The following is a 16,906-nucleotide window of genomic DNA, read 5'->3' as shown; positions in this document are numbered from 1 at the left end:
GATCTATGAAAATTTTAATTATTAGTTTTCAGTTGGTGGGACCATAAAAATTTGCATTTTATATATTTATGTGGTAAACATGTTTCCTAGAAATTAATGTAATGCAAAAGCTTTAAAAATGTTTACTATTTTAGTGGATTCTAATTTGAAATCAGTCAGAAGTACATATTGACTTTCAGAGGCCAGATCATAATCATAATTTATAACTAAAACTGTTAGGTAAAAGTAATTTCATTAATAATATAAATATAAAAATTGTGAATTGAATGTAAAGAATTATATACAAGAAATTATTGTCATCAAACGTAATTATGCTGATACTATTCATATACAAAGTAGAATAATAAACAGCATTTTATTAATGCATATTCAAAAACATTACTTAATGTATAAAAAACAAAGTCTTAAAAACTAGAACACAGACAATACCAAATGCTAACCAAGATGTGGAGCAACAAGAACTGTAACTTATTGCTGGTTGGAAAGCAAAAGCATACAGCCATTTTGGAAGCCAATTTTGTAGCATTTTTTAAATAAAACTAAATATGCTCTTATCATATGATCCATCAATGGTGCTCCTTGGTATTTACCTAAAATAATTGAGAATTTATGTCCACACAAAAACCTTCACATAGATTATTATAAAAGGTTTATTCATAATTGCCAAAACTTATAATCGACCAAGATTTCTTCCATACATGAATAGATAAATAAATAGTAGCATATCAAGAAAGTAGAATACAATTTAGCATTACAAAGGAATTCAATTTCAAGCAATGAAAATAAATATAGAAAACTTAATGCAATTACCAAGACTCTCAAAAATCTCAATCTGAACCAGCTGCTTACGGTTTGAATCCAACTATATGATATCTATATGCAAAAGGCAAAACTATGAAGACAGTAAAAATAGCAGTGTTTGCCAGGGTTTGGGTAGGGAGGTATGAATTGATGGAGCAGAGGACTTTTAGAGCAAGGCAATGAAACTACTCTGAATGACGCTATAATTGTTGATACAAGTAATTAAACATTTGTCCAAATCCATGGGATATACAGAATCAAGAGTGAAGCCTAATGTAAACTATGGACTTTGGGCAATAATTATGTGTCAATGTAAGTTCATTGATTGTAACAAATATATCACTCAGGTGGGGAATATTGATAATAAAAAAAATACACATTTGTCATAAGGAGTATACGGAAAAGATCTGCACATTCTGCTCAACTTTACTGTGAGTCTAAAATAGTCTAAAAATAAAGCATGTTTAAAAATATTGAATAACCATGGAGGAAAAAAATGTACCTTTTCTAAAATGCATCATTTCAAAGAGCTTCTAAGATTATTCAAAAAGTATCAAAGAATATATTTAACCCAGAGAGAAAATGTACAATGCACGTGGTTTTACTAAGATAAGACATTCTAGCCCTGTGTGAAATATTTGTATAATGCAATCTGACCCTCCTAGGGCAAGTCATTATCTCTGCACTATTTTATTTCCTGAAGTATGTATTTTCCTATTTGATTAGATTTTAAAGAAAATAATCAACAGTGAATTGACTTGACTGCAGGTAGAACAGCATCTGTCATAAAGTAGCTATTCAATAAATAATTATTGTATAAATGAATATATTAATGCCACCATAAAATATTTAGCAACATTTCCAATATTACTAAAAATTAAAAATTTTTTACCACCTAAATAAGACCATATAATATGCAATCACAATATAAAAATGTGCATGCATAATTTTTTGAAAGATTAATACATTTTACCTCCACTGATCGTTACAAATTTTATAGTGTAGAATTATGTAAGCAGAAAGAGATGGTAGACAATTTAACCACAGGCTAAAGGGCCAGAGGACCGAAGGAACAGAGTCTATAGCAACAGAGCAGCATCTTGATCATTAATGATCATGCACTTGTGAAAGTTCACAGCCTCCCAGCAGTGAAGAATATAAGACTTTGGAAGACAGGGACTAGGTTCTATTTCACTCTGCACTTGTCGCTTCTATGTCAGTGACCAATACAGATTAAATAGGAAATAACGTTTTATTAAAATAAATAAGTGACTTTGAACAATTACCTAGTTTTAGAAAGCAAATGAACCATACAATATGAATCACCCAAGCATAGTCAATCACCCATAGTCATTTTAACTGAATAGCACTTAAACTCAATTTCTTCATAGCTTTCTTTCGAAATTGAATGTAAACATTTCTTACTTTTCCTACCTCTTTAACTTGAAATATATGGATTTAGAGAAGGTTGCTGACAAGATAATAACAGAATAATTTTCAGTTTAAATGACTGTAACCAGAATGTAGTTACATTTATTTTAGCACTAATTTTAAAGAGCAGAAGAAAGTAATGGATCAGTGATTTTGTGATTTTGTATATACTTTTAATAAAAGGAAAATGTAATGTATTTTTTAACATTATTAATTATCAATTCATGAGCTACACTGGTATATCAAACAGACTAAAACATATTTATATAGCAGTGTAAATCCACACTAATATATAAATTTTTTTTAAAATTGTGAATTGGGCCTTGGTCACAGTTACATTATAAAGGATACTTGCTCTTGGACAAAACTACCATATATTTCTACAACTAAGTTAAACAGTCCTTGGAGCTAGATGAACCTCATATGACTGAATTGTCTACAGTATTTATGACTGGCTAATGTGAATATTAAATACTACTAGGTGCATATTATCTTTTATTGGTAGAAACTTTATTTTTACTAGAAGTTAAAGACATGTGAAATTCAACTATAAATGGAATATTCAACTCCTGTCCTTACCTAGACAAAGTGTATTAATCAAGGAAAAGGTTTTATGTAGACAATGGATATATAATATGTTCTTAAGCATGGATTTCTTAATATTTAAAACAATAGTCATATGTAATTTATTGTATCTCCTGTCATCAAAATTTGATTAAATGGTAAACCTACTAAAACCAAATGAAGGAGCAAAGGATACCTAAAGCGTTTTCAGGCGTTTGTTCTTTAATCAGGATCCTTGTTATTTTATTTTATGTTTGTATCAACTACATATTCTTTCCTTTCTGTGTCAGCTCTATCCTCCAGTGGCTTCCCTCAAATAATTGAGTGATTTTAGAAGATTCAGGCTTTAAGTTACAAATTACATCAGGAAGAAAGAAATCTCTGTTTTAATGTTCTAAGTCAATTTTCTGAAATTCAAATGCATTGAACCAAATCTGAACCATTTTCTGTGGTTAAGCCAATGTCACCACACACCACTTGTTTTCTGCCTGGGTTATAAGAAAAAATCAATGGTGGCAGAAAGCATAGGATAATCCCGAATGTTTTAAGTGTTGAAGCTGAGGGACTAGGCATGCCAATTCAACTATGTGCTACACAATCGGTGGATAGTGGAAAGAAGGTTACAGAGAAACCCCAGTATCCGCTACAGCATTCCTAAGTAACAGAGATAATAATGGAGAGTTCAGCGTGGGATGAGTGCATTTGAGTGTGTGTGTCAATGTATATGCAATTACTTAATCAGAAACATTATAAAGCAAGCCTCATTAAGGATCATTGCAGAGTAACTTTTCTTACGGTTGATGAAGTAATAACATTCTTTGTGTTTAGATCTATATTCTTGCCATGACTATAGCCCCAACTAATAAAACCTGAAGATAATAAAGATCTATTAGTTGGTAGCATGGCTACTTTTTTTGCAGAAAGGATTTTTTAAGGTACCAGTAAGGATCATTTTTTCCATGCTTTTTCTAATGCTAACCTTGAGTGTTATTGTAAAGTAAGAATTTCAAAACGGTTTGTGTTTAAGAGTGGTGTTTTAATACCATTATAATGAGATTACTGTCTCTGACTTGCTCTGTGAAAATTCAGATGAAAATCATGAGAGAAAAAACACAACATAAATATTACTTAATCAATTCCAGTGGTTCATGATGTATTTAATTTAATTTATCTTATATGCAATTTGTTCTTTTATTTATCTTCAATATTTCCTTTCATTGAGAAGCTATGCAACACAGGAGTCATATTCTATAATCCTAGTCTCGTTATGTTTTTATAGAAAAGTCACAAAATAGTTTAACCCAAAGAAAAGACTCTTTTTAGTAAATCCTACACAAGGAAAAGCATAATCCTTAGGACTGAAGTTGATATAAATAATGATGAGCAGGCTGAGCATGGTGGCTCACGCCTGTAATCCCAGCACTTTTGGAGGCCAAGGTAGATGGATCACTTGAGCTCAGGAATTGCAGACCAGCATGGGCAACACAAGGAAATACCATTTCTACAGAAACAAACAAACAAAAATTAACTGGGCTTAGTGGTGCATGCCTGTGGTCCCAGCTACTCAGGAGGCTGAGGTGGGAGGTTCCCTTGAGTCCAAGAGGTCAAAGCTGCAGTGAGCCCTGATGGAGCCACAGAACCCCAGCCTGGGTAACAGAGTGAAACTTCGTCTCAAAAAAGAAAAAAAAAAAAAAAAAAAGATAAGCAATTGGCAATTGTATGTTTAGCTACATGCCAAGTTATTTGAGTAAGCTGGTTTTGTAATTCAAACTATTTAACTTATAACTAAAAATATTAAATGATTGTCAGCATATATGAGTTACTCTCTCACTTTTATTGAGAATTACAGCAAATAAACTGACTAGTGGATTACTAAAGAAATTATCAGTTTAGATGAGTGAGTATATTATTTAACATGGTGACAAAATTTATATATTTGAATAATAATACATTAAATAATTTATTGACTCACATTTTGTTCTTCACATGATTTACTAAATTTATATGTTACCCCTTTTAATATCACCTTCAGATTACTCATAATACCTACAACACTGTAAATACTAGGTAAATAGTTGTTATCTTTATTCTTTCATTTGCATTCTATTTTATTCTATTTTTCCTAATTTTTGATGTGCTCTTGGTTGAATTTGTGAATGCAGAAGCCATAAATATAAAATCCTGAAGACCCTATGAAAAAACTCCTAGATTTGATAAGGTAAGTTTAAGGATTCAAAATAAACATACAAAAAGCAGTAGTGTGTCTATACACCAATAACAATCCAGGTGAAAACTAAATCAAGAAGGCAATCCCATTTACAATAGCTACAAAAACAAATACTTAGGAATATACTTAACAAAGGAGGTGAAACAGCTCTACAAGAAAAACTATAAAACTGCTGAAATAAACTCTAGATGACACAAACAAATGGAAAAGCATCCCATACTCTTAGAGGAATTAATAATATTAAAATGACAATTTCAATCTACAGATTCAATGCAATTTCCATGAAAATATGTCATTTTCCACACAATTAGAAAAAAAAATCTATTCTACATTCATATGGAACCATAAAAAAGCCCAAGAGCCAGAACAATCGAAATTAAAAAACAAAGCTGGAGGCATTCCACTACCAAAAAACAAAGCTAGAAACATTCCACTGCCAGATTTACCAAATTAATAGTATCCAAAACAGCATGGTACTCCTATTAGACACACAGATCAATGGAACGGAACAGAGAATTCAAAAATAAAGCCACATATTTACAGCCTTCTGATCTTGAAAAAATTAACAAGAACATTCATCAGGGAAAAGATAACCTTTTCAATAAATGGTACTAGCAAAATTGGCTTGCAATATGCAGAAGAATACAATTGGACCCCTATGTCTCACCATCTATGAAAAATCAACTCAGATGGATTAAGTTCGATGGAAGACCCCATATTATAAAAATACTAGAAGAAAAACCAAAGGAATTTCTTTTGGACATTTGTCTAGGCAAAGAACTTATGATTAGGACCACAATAGTACAGGCAGCAAAAACAAAAATAGACAAATTAGATTTAATTAAACTAAAAAGCTTCTGCACAGCCAAAGAAAGAATCAACAGGGTGAACAGACTGCTTTCAGAATGGAAGAAAATATGTGCAAACTATGCATCTGACAGGGGACTAATATCCAGAATTTGCAAGAACTCGAACAACTCAACAACAACAAAAGCAAAAACAAATAATACTATTTTAAAAATGGGAAAAGGTCATGAATATATATTTTTCAAAAGAAGATATACAAATGATCAACAGGTATATGAAAAGATTCTCAACATCACTAATCATCAGAAAAATGCAAGTTAAAACCACAGTGAGATATAATCTTACACCAGTCAGAATAGCTATTATTAGAAAAACAAAAAATAACATGTTGGCAAGGATTCGAAGAAAAGAGAATGCTTATACACTGTTGGTCTGAATGTAAACTAGTACAACCTCTATAAAAATATGAAGATTTCTCAAAGAATTAAAAATAGAAGTACCATTTCATCTAGCAATCCCATGACTGAGTGACTACACAAAGGAAAAGAAAACATATCAAATAGATACCTATACCGGTGTGTTTATTGCTGTACTATTTACAATAGCAAAGATATGGAATTAACCTAGGTGTTCATCAATGGATAACAGGTTAAAGAAAAGGTGGTATATATACACAATGGAATACTATTCAGCCATAAAAAGAATGAAATCACATATTTTGCAGCAACATGAATAGAACTGTAGGCCATTATCTTAGATGAAACAAGTCAGACAAAGAAAGATGAATACCTCATGTTCTTACTTATAAGTGGGAACTAAATAATGCTTACATGTGGCTGTAGATTGTGCAATGCTAGATAATGGTGACTCAGAGGAATGAGGGTGATGGAGTGGAGCATAAGACATTACTAAGTGGGTTCAATGTACAGTATTCGGGTGATATGGATACCCTAAAAACCCTGACCTCACCACTTTGCAATCTATGCATGTAACAAAACACTTGAACCCCACAAATTTATATAAAAAGGTACGTGAACTAAACACTCCCACTAAAAAACAGAGAGTAGTAAAATGGATTTTAAAATGCAATATAATTCAACTATATGCTATCTATAAGAGGCATATATATTAGATTCAAAATCACAAAGAGCTGCCTTTAAGATTTTCTCTTAAGCATTGACTTTGGACAGTCTGGTGGCTATGTGCCTTGGTTATGAATGTTTCATATAGTATCTCTCAAGTGTTCTCTGGATTTCTTATATCTGTATGTCTACCTCTTTAGCAAGATTAGAAAAATTTTCTTGAATTATTCCCTCAAGTATGTTTTCCAGGTTGTTTGCTTTTTCTCCTTTTCTCTCAGGAATTCCAATAATTCATAGGTCTGGTCACTTTGCATAATCCCATATTTCTTGGAGAGTTTATTTTTAAAAATTCTTCTTAATTTATTTTGTCTGACTGGATTGGTTCAAAACAGTGATCTTCACATAGAGGGAAAAACGCACACTGGGGCCTTTTTGGAGAGTGGAGGGTGAAAGGAGGGAGAGGATCAAGCAAAACCACTAATGAGTACTAGGCTTAATACTTGGGTGATAAAATAATCTGTACAACACACCCTCATAACAGAAGTTTACCTATGTGACAAATGTGTACCTGTGCCTCTGGACTTAAAATAAAAGTTAAAAAAAAGTCTGGTCTTAAAGCTTTGAAATTATTTCTTCTGCTTGGTCCTGTCTATTGATAAAGCTTTTAATTGTAGTTTGAGATTCCTTACATGAGTTTTTCAATTTTAGAAGCTTTGGGTGATTTTGTTTTAAGATGTTTATCTCTTCTTTCATTTTCTGGGTTACTTTAGAAGTTTCCTTGTGTTGATTTTCAACATTGTCTTGGATCTTGCTGAGCTTCCTTGCTGTCCATGCTTTAAATTATTTGTCATTTCTGAGTTTCCATTTTGGCTAGAGGTCATTGCTGGATATCTAGTGTGATCCTTTGGTAGTGTCAGTACAGTTAGATTTTTCATGGTGCCAGAATTTTTGTGCTGGTTCCCTCTCTTGTAGAGACACTGATACTTGTATTTTTTTGTAATTATTTTCATGAAAGTAATTTTTTTTGTTCTTTCTTTCTCTATAATATTATTGCTTTCTTTCTTTCCCTTTTTCCCTTCCCCAGAGAGTGTGACTGTAGGGAATGCCAGGTAGAGTGTTTTGGCAATTCTTCTGGCATGTTTTATACTGGACTGTGCAGTGTGACCTACAAGCCAGAAGATGATACTTATAGGTAATAGCTGGGAGCAGGCAATATAGCCAGGTATAAATTTGATCCTTATTTACAGGCATAAGCTCTGTGCTGGCTCAGCCAATGGGATACATAGTCAGAAAAAAAGAATGAAATCATTCATGCTTTTTGCAGCAACATGGATGCACCTGGAGGCCATTATCCTAAGAGAATAAATGCAAGAACAGAAAACCAAATATGATATGTTCCCACTTACAAGTGGGAACTAAACACTACATATTCATGGACATAAAGGTGGCAACGATAGAAACTTGGGACTACTAGTAGGCAGAGGTAGGGATGGGGGTAGCCATTGAAAAACTATTAGGTGTTATGCACAGTACTTGAGTGATGGGATAATTTGTACCACAGACGTCATCATCATGAAATACACCCAGATAAGAAACCTGCATATGTACCTCTTCAATCTAAAATAAAATTTAAAAAAATCACAAATAGTTTAAAAACAAAAAAAATGGAAAATGATATACCATGTAAGCATGACCAACATAGAGCTACAGTGGCTGTAATAGTTTTCAGTATTCTAAGACAAAAATCGTTAATATAGATTGAAAAATTGTAATGATAAAAGGGTAAATCAAGAGGTGTACCAATTATAAACCTATGTGCATCTAACAACAGAGATCCAATACATAGAGAGCAAAATTGACAGAACTGAAGGGATTAGCATATATTTCAATAACAATAATTGGATATTTGAATGCTCACCTTGAAATAATAGCTATAATAAGACAGAATGTCAATACTCAAATAGAAGATGTAAAAAACATGATAAACTACTTAGACCTAAGAGATATCTATAGAACATGTCAAAAAAACACAGCAGAATATACATCCTTCTCTAATAAATATGAAACATTCTACAGGAAAGAACAAAAAAAAGCCTCCATAAATTTTAAGAATTGATTGCATGAAACTAAAAAGCTTCTTCAAACTAAACAATGAACAAAGTGAACAGACAACCCACAGATTAAGAGAACATAATAGCAAACCATATATCTCTGATAAAGGACAAAAATCTAAAATATATAAAGAACTAAATAATTCAACAGCAAGAAAATAAATATCCTGATTATAAAATTAGCAAAGAACCTGGCCAGACGTATCTCAAGAGAAGACATATGAATGGTCAAAAGATATGTTAAAAAATGCTCAACCTCTCTAATCATCAAATAAATGGAAATAAAAATCACTATGAGATATTTTATCAGGCTCTTTTGAATGACTATTACAAAAAAGACAAAATATAACAAGTGTTGGTGAGTACCTGAAGTAAATGGAGTCCTTGTACACTGTTGGGGATGTTAACTAGTACAAGCATTTTTGAAAATAGTATGGAATTTCCTCAAAAACCTAAAAAGAGAACTACCATATGATCAACAATTCCATTACTGGAATATATACAAAAGAATTGAAATTTTTATATTAAAGATATATCTGTCCACTCATGTTATTTGCAGCATTATTTACAATGGCCAAGGATGGAGCAATCTAAGTGTCTATCAATGAGTGAATAAACTTTTTAAATGCAGTATATATACACAATGGAATACTACACAGCTTTTTTTAAAAAATGACATTTTTCTCATTTGTGACAACATAGAACTGGTAAACTTTATGTCAAGTGAAATAAGCGAGACACAGAGAGATAAAATAATGTATGATCTCACTTACATGTGGAATCTAAAGACATCGATTTCACAGAGGCCGAGTGTAGAAAGTTATTACCAGCGGCTGTGGTGGTTTGACGGGGGGAATGGGAAGAGAAGATATTGGTCAAAGTGTACAAGGTTTCAGTTAGATGGCAAGAATAAGTTTTCATGATCAATTGCACTTCATCATGACCACAGTTCATGATAATGTATTTAATGTTTTAAAATTGCTAAAATAATGGATTTTTAATGTTCTTACCATAAAACTATAATAAGTTCGTGAGATAATGGATATGCTAATTAGCTTCATTAAATTTTTCTATAATGTATACGAAGATCAAAACATAACATTCTATCCCATAAGTATAATTACTGCCAATTAAAAATAAATAAAGAAATATTTTTTGAAATGGTTGAAATTCACTGACCTTGGTTTAATGGCATTAGAAATCAATGGCAGAAGGAAATATGGAAAATTTAAATACGTGTGAAAATAAACCAGACACTTTAAATACTAAACAAGTCAAATAAGAAATCAGAAGAGAAATTATAAACTACGTTGAGATGAAGGAAAATGAAAGCATAACACACTAAAACTTATGGGAGGAAACTAAAACAATGCTTAGAGGAACAATTTATAGCTGAAAATATAGATATTAAAAAAGAAAAAATCAAATCCATAACAGAACTTTCCACCTTAGAAAACTAGAATAAGATGACAAATCAAATCCAAAGCAAGCAGGAAAAAAAGAAAATATTAATAATTTAAGCAGAGTTTAAAGAAATTCTAAATAGAAAAGCAATAAGAAAATCAGTAATATTAGCAGTTAGTTCTTTTAAAAGATCAATTTAATTGATAAACCTTTAGCTAGAATTACCAAGCAAAAGAAAAAAGACAAATTGCAAAAGTCAAAAATAAAGGAATGATCATTATTACTGACTGCAGAAATAACTATACAAGGAAATATCATGAACAACTGGATTCCAACAAATTATATAACCTAGATGAAAGGCCTGATAAGGCCCTAAATTCCCACCTCTGGCTAACCTTGAGGGTTTACCATTATAAAGCTAATATAAGAAAGACTCTGTGGTACTGGCATAAAGATAGACATATAAATCAATAAAATAGAATTTTATTGCCCATAAATTAACCCATTATTTTATGGTCAATTGATTTTCAACAAGGCTGCCAAGTTAATTCAATGGGGATAAAGTAGTCTTTCTAACAAATGGTTCTGGAATAAAACTAGATGCCTACATGCAAAACCATGAAGACAGATCTTTGTTTTCCATTATACACAAAAATTAACTAAAATGGATCATAAAATTAAATATAAAAATTAAAACTAAAAAAAAACTCCTGGAAGAAAATATTTGAGAAAATATTTATGATCTTGGATTAGGCTAAAATTTCTTAGATATAAAAGCAAAAACACCAGTGGAAAAAAACATAAATTGGACTTCATTATCAAGGAAAAGAGAAAAGATAAATTACAAAATCAATATTAAAATTAAAACTGTATTTCAGCAGACACTATAAAGAAAATGAAAAAAGGCATTGACAGAATGGGAAAATATTTGAAATCACATATCTATAAAAGGTACTTTTATCCAGAAGTTAGAAGGAATATCCATAATTCCATATTAAAGAGACAACCAAATTTAATAATTGGCAAAGAATCTGAATAGATATTCCTCTAAAGAAGATATAGTAAATAATATACAAATAGAAAATATTCTGGAATTGTTTAGTGGTAATAGCTGCACATCTTTGTGAATACACTAAAAACACTGATTTTTACTTGAAAGGGTAAATATTATTATATGTAAATTACACATCAATAGAAAGTCACAGTCTGTCAAAATTTGTACAGATATTATTGGTTTTAGGTAGACTAAAATAAGTGCTGAATATTTTTGTTGTTTTTTATTATTGCAGCATGAACTCAGGAATAATCCAATGTAAAATGGATACATACAGGCATTTAAGACTCTGGAAAGAATACATTTCCAAATGAAATAAAAGAAATGATCAGAAGCAGAGTCATTATTAATTCCTCTAAAATAATGAGTGTATATATATATCTAAATTGCTAAGTTTAGAACATAATATGTCTATGATCAATTAAGCTTAATTATAGGAAGACAGATGACTTTTCTTTAAGTTTATATGTACGTTGTTTCACCTGACCAGTGACATTTATATTGATGCAACGTAAAATATGAACTATTCCCTTTCTTGCCTCAGCAAAAATAAATCCAGGGCTGTGATTGGATCCTGGTTAATGTATATAAGCTTGGCCCCTAGAGCAAAATCAATAGTTGTTTTTCAGTTCTGCGAAATTCAATGATAAAATCTGGATCAATTTTTATTGTTGCTTATACACTTGTTGTTGGAATAGCAGCCCAAAAGTGCACATGAAGAAAATCTATTCTCTTTTAGGAAGCAATCCTGAGTTGTCTGTGCTTTCCTTATTTTTCATGTTTCCAGGTATAATTCCCAAGGAAACATGGTCCTCTGGAGTGGTAGGGGTTTTTTATATATTGAAAGTTCTAGTAACTGCATCATAAATACAAGACAGAGTACATAAAGTAGTCGATTGAAAGTCTGCTTTCCACTTAAGAACTAAACTCTGGTGAGGAACATATTGTCTAATTTATCACATCAGGAATAAGCCAATTATCCATCCTTTGAGATTAGTGGAATTCTCTTAATAGAAATGAATAATTCCTGAGAAGCAGGCTGGAGAATGTTTGAAAAGAACAAACAGACTGACTACTGAGGTGAGAATAGCTCCTATATCAATTGTTCACCCTGGTGAACTCAGTTATGCCCACAGGGTGAAATGGTTTCTACAGAAGCATCCTAGTAATTTGTGGTGAGAGCCTGATTTTTAGAAGATTGAAGGTTGGAGTTAATACAGATGAATAATTCTAGTATAAAATGAACCAGTTAAAGGGAATATTTCCTCTGTAATATTTAATGAAATATCAATTAGGTGTTTATTAGGAGCTTAAGTTGTAGCAGATAGATCTAATCACCAAAAAGATTCAGAGAAAAGAGCAGGTAAATGATATATTTAAATGTGAGAAAGGATAGGAGGGTCAAGAATGTGGTAATGATATAAATGGAGTAATATTTTGAAAAATCCTTTTAGGACAGTTGCTAAGGTTCATTTAAATAAAGTAACAAGTAACAAAGTAAGAAGAAAAAAGGATAGTAAGATCTCAAAACAACATTCTTTTTCTGTTATTGTAGATGGAATCTTTCAATTTTGTGCCAACATTGTATTGATTTGAAGGTCTTGGTTTACGGTCTTTAGCCTGAAGAATATTTACTTCTAAGGGTTCTTAAGTTTAAGGTCTCACTGAGAGGAGGGGCCAGCTGGGCTTCCTGGGTCGAGTAGGAGCTCAGAAATCTGTGAAACTCACTCAATTTCCTACATCAGGACTTACTTCATTCCTGGATGAATAATATTGAAGATATATGCTTAAAATATTCTTAACACTAGGATTTGTGCATGTTTTCTTCCCCAAGAAAGCTACAAACAGCAAAAATTTTGCTGTAAGTTTCCCTGAGTCCTCTCTCCCTCTCTCCCTCTCCTTTCCCCCTCCCCCGAAACGAAAAGGAATGTTAACTGCCTGTTTTTCTGTGACCAGGAGACCTTACCTATACTCACAATTCCAATTCCTTGTAAACATACTTTGTAAAGTCCTCTGAGATCCTGTCTCCTTTGCCATGCCACTGCAAGGTCATAAAGTAGATAAAACCTAAGCTGCAATTCCACATCCCCTCGGTATTATCCAGCAAAACAGACATAACAACCATTTCAGATGGTTGATATTTGAATACGATTGGAGTTAATAATAAATCTTTATGGATTAGGAATGGGACAATTTTATTTGAATACAGTGACATTTATCCTGAGAAAGTATTTCACAAGACTTAGAAGAAATACAGAGATTTGGGGGAGATTAAAATTTTATTTATTTATTTTTTTACTAATAGACAACATATGGTTATCTTTTTCTTTTTTATTATTATATTTTAAGTTCTGGGGTACATGTGCAGAGTGTGCAATTTCGCTACATAGATATACACGTGCCATGGTGGTTTGCTGCACTCATCAGCCCGTCACCTATATTAGGTATCTCTCCTAATGCTATCCTTCCCCTAGTCTCCCACCTGCTGGCAGTCCTTGGTGTATGATGTTCCCCTTGCTGTGTCCATGTGTTCTCCTTATTCAACTCTCAATTATGAGTGAGAAAATGCGGTGTTTGGTTTTCTGTTCTTGTGATAGTTTACTGAGAATAATGGTTTCCAGCTTCACCCATGTCCCTTGCAGGGGGACATGTCCCCCTGCAAGGGACATGAACTCACCCTTTTTTATGGCTGCATAGTATTACATGGTGTATATGTGCCACATTTGCTTTATCCAGTCTATCATTGATGGACATTTGGGTTGGTTCCAAGTCTTTGCTATTGTGAATAGTGCCACAGTAAACATATGTGTGCCTGTGTCTTTATAGTATAATGGTTTATAATTCTTTGGGTATATAGCTAGTAATGGGATTGCTGGATCAAATGGCATTTCTAGTTCTAGATCCTTGAGGAATCGCCACACTGTCTTCCACAATGGTTGAACTAATTTACACTCCCACCAACAGTGTAAAAGCATTCCTATTTCTCCACATCCTCTCCAGAATCTGTTGTTTCCTGACTTTTTAATGATCGCCATTCTAACTGGTGTGAGATTGTATTGCATTGTGATTTTGATTTTCCTTTCCCTAATGACCTGTGGGGATGAGCATTTTTTCATATGTTTGTTGGCTGCATAAATGTCTTCTTTTAAGAAATGTCTGTTCATATCCTTTGCCCACCTTGTGATGGGGTTGTTTGTTTTTTTTCTTGTAAATATGTTTATGTACTTTGTAGATTCTGGATATTAGCCCTTCGTCAGATGGATAGATTGCAAAAATTTTCTCCCATTCTGTAGGTTACCTGTTCACTGTGATAATAGTGTATTTTGCTGTGCAGAAATTCTTTAGTTTAATTAGATCCTGTTTGTCAATTTTGGCTTTTGTTGCCATTGCTTTTGGTGTTTTAGACATGAAGTCTTTTCCCATGCCTATGTCCTGAATGGTATTGCCCAGGTTTTCTTCTAGGATTTGTATGGTTTGTCTTAAGTTTAAGTCTTTAGTCCATCTTGAATTGATTTTTGTTTAAGGTGTAAGGAAGGGATCCAGTTTTAGTTTTCTGCATATGGCTAGCCAGTTTTCCCAACACCATTGTTGGATACTATGCTTTTTTATTGATATTTATTTTATTTTTATTATATATTATATAATGAAACTATATATTATAACTATATATTAAACAATACCTATATATTATATTTGTTGCAAATAATTTCCCAGGCAACTTGCTATTTTTATTTTTTTATTTAAGTTTTACATACGATCAATTGTACTCTTTTGATAACCTTTCTATGTGTGTTGGGGAATGTAGAGATCAATTTAACCACCAGACAATCAAGATACAGAATAGTTCCATCACCAAAAGGAATTTCTTCCTATTTTACTTGTCATCAGTCCCACATCTTATACCAATGCCTAGCAGAATCTAATGTATTTTTCTTTGCTATAGTACCCCCTTCAATAACTTTTTTGTTAATTTTTAACCATATCCAGACTAAAGAAAATACATGGAAATAGTACAGAGAGTTTCCATATATCTCTTACCCAGCTTTCACCAAACTTAACATATTGCATAATGATTTACAATTATCAGAAACATTATCTACTTTGAAGACTCTATTGGAATTTCACCAGATTTCCACTACTGTCTTTTTTCAATCTTTCAGGATCCTATTCAGAATTCCACATTGTATGTTTGCTTTCCTTTTCCTAAGCCTTTTGCAAGCTGTGATAGTTTTTGAGTATGTCCTTGTCTTTCATCCTTTGACACTTTTGAAGCACACTGATTATTGTGTTGAATGTCCCTCCAACTAGATTTTTCTAATGTTTCCACACTGTTAGACTAAGGATATGCATTTTTGTGAAGGGTTCCAGAAAAATGAGGTGTCCTTTTTAGTGCATCGTTGTTATTTTCATCGTGTTAATATGTCTCACTACTAATGACATTGATTTAAATTAGTTAAGAAAATGTCTGCCAAGATTGTCCACTCTAAAGTTATTGTCTTTCCTCTGCAAATAAGTATCTTGGGACAGATATTTTGAGGCTATGAAAACTCTATTTTCTTGTTTGCCTTTGACTTATGTTTATTTTGTTTGAAAAACCCTAGTTTAAACCTTTTATGTATGATTTAACTTAAAGTTTATTCTGACATCTGTCTCTGGATATATGCATAGAAAAGACATATCCACATTTCTGTGAGTTAAATTTCGTATTAGTTCACCTTTTAGATTTTATGGCTTGACATTTTTAAAAAGTTTCAAATAGAATTTTGTATTCAGTATATTTCTCTGAGAAATGTAATATAAATTCAGATGAGCTAACCAGTTAACCAAATCAAAAATTTTATGAGATTTTTAAAAGAAATAATACACAGAAAAAAATAAATCTCAATTTAGATTTAATGTTAGTTCAAACTAAAGAACTAACCTCAAGATATGGTCTATAATTTTCTAAAAATCAATTACTATATATGGGTGTTTGTATGTTTTCAGAATAACAAATGAATTTGTTTTTAATTAAAACTATGGGTAAATTTTATACAATGCATTATTTTTAATATTCATAGCGTTAACAATAGAAACATTTAAAAATAGATAGAATTTTTAATAAATAACCCTTATTAGGTTTCCTGTGAAAGGTTTTCAGACCCAGCTTCTAATTGTATTAATGAACCCCTTTCTATTAATTTCTCTCTATTTGTCTTGGGTAAGTTTGGACTTTCTTAATTATTTTACTAGTTCAAAGTGAAGTTATTTTCACCTTCTCTTAGGTTACAACTTTAAAAATTATATTATTTTATATCTTTAAGTATTTTACTTTCTACTGGCCTTGCCCTCCCCAATACTTGAATGAAGCTAGAACTCACTAGCTGTGATAAAACCAGTTAAAATAACACAAGTATGTAATAACACTGTACAGGTAATAGTAGAT

At 31.9% G+C, this 16,906-nt stretch overlaps 1 long non-coding RNA gene across 1 annotated transcript in view; it reads right to left on the bottom strand.

The window, feature by feature from the left end:
* Nucleotides 1-4,025: 4,025 nt before the first annotated feature.
* Nucleotides 4,026-16,906, bottom strand: part of LOC104002019 (uncharacterized) — a 69,176-nt gene continuing 56,295 nt past the window's right edge. Inside the window, exon 4 of the long non-coding RNA XR_674042.5 lies at nt 4,026-4,297. This is a non-coding gene — a long non-coding RNA (uncharacterized LOC104002019). The remainder of the gene's footprint in view (nt 4,298-16,906) is intronic.

This window comes from Pan troglodytes, chromosome 15 (assembly GCF_028858775.2).
Source record: "Pan troglodytes isolate AG18354 chromosome 15, NHGRI_mPanTro3-v2.0_pri, whole genome shotgun sequence".
Classification (NCBI taxonomy): domain Eukaryota; kingdom Metazoa; phylum Chordata; class Mammalia; order Primates; family Hominidae; genus Pan; species Pan troglodytes.
This window is presented reverse-complemented; position numbering and strand designations above follow the sequence as displayed.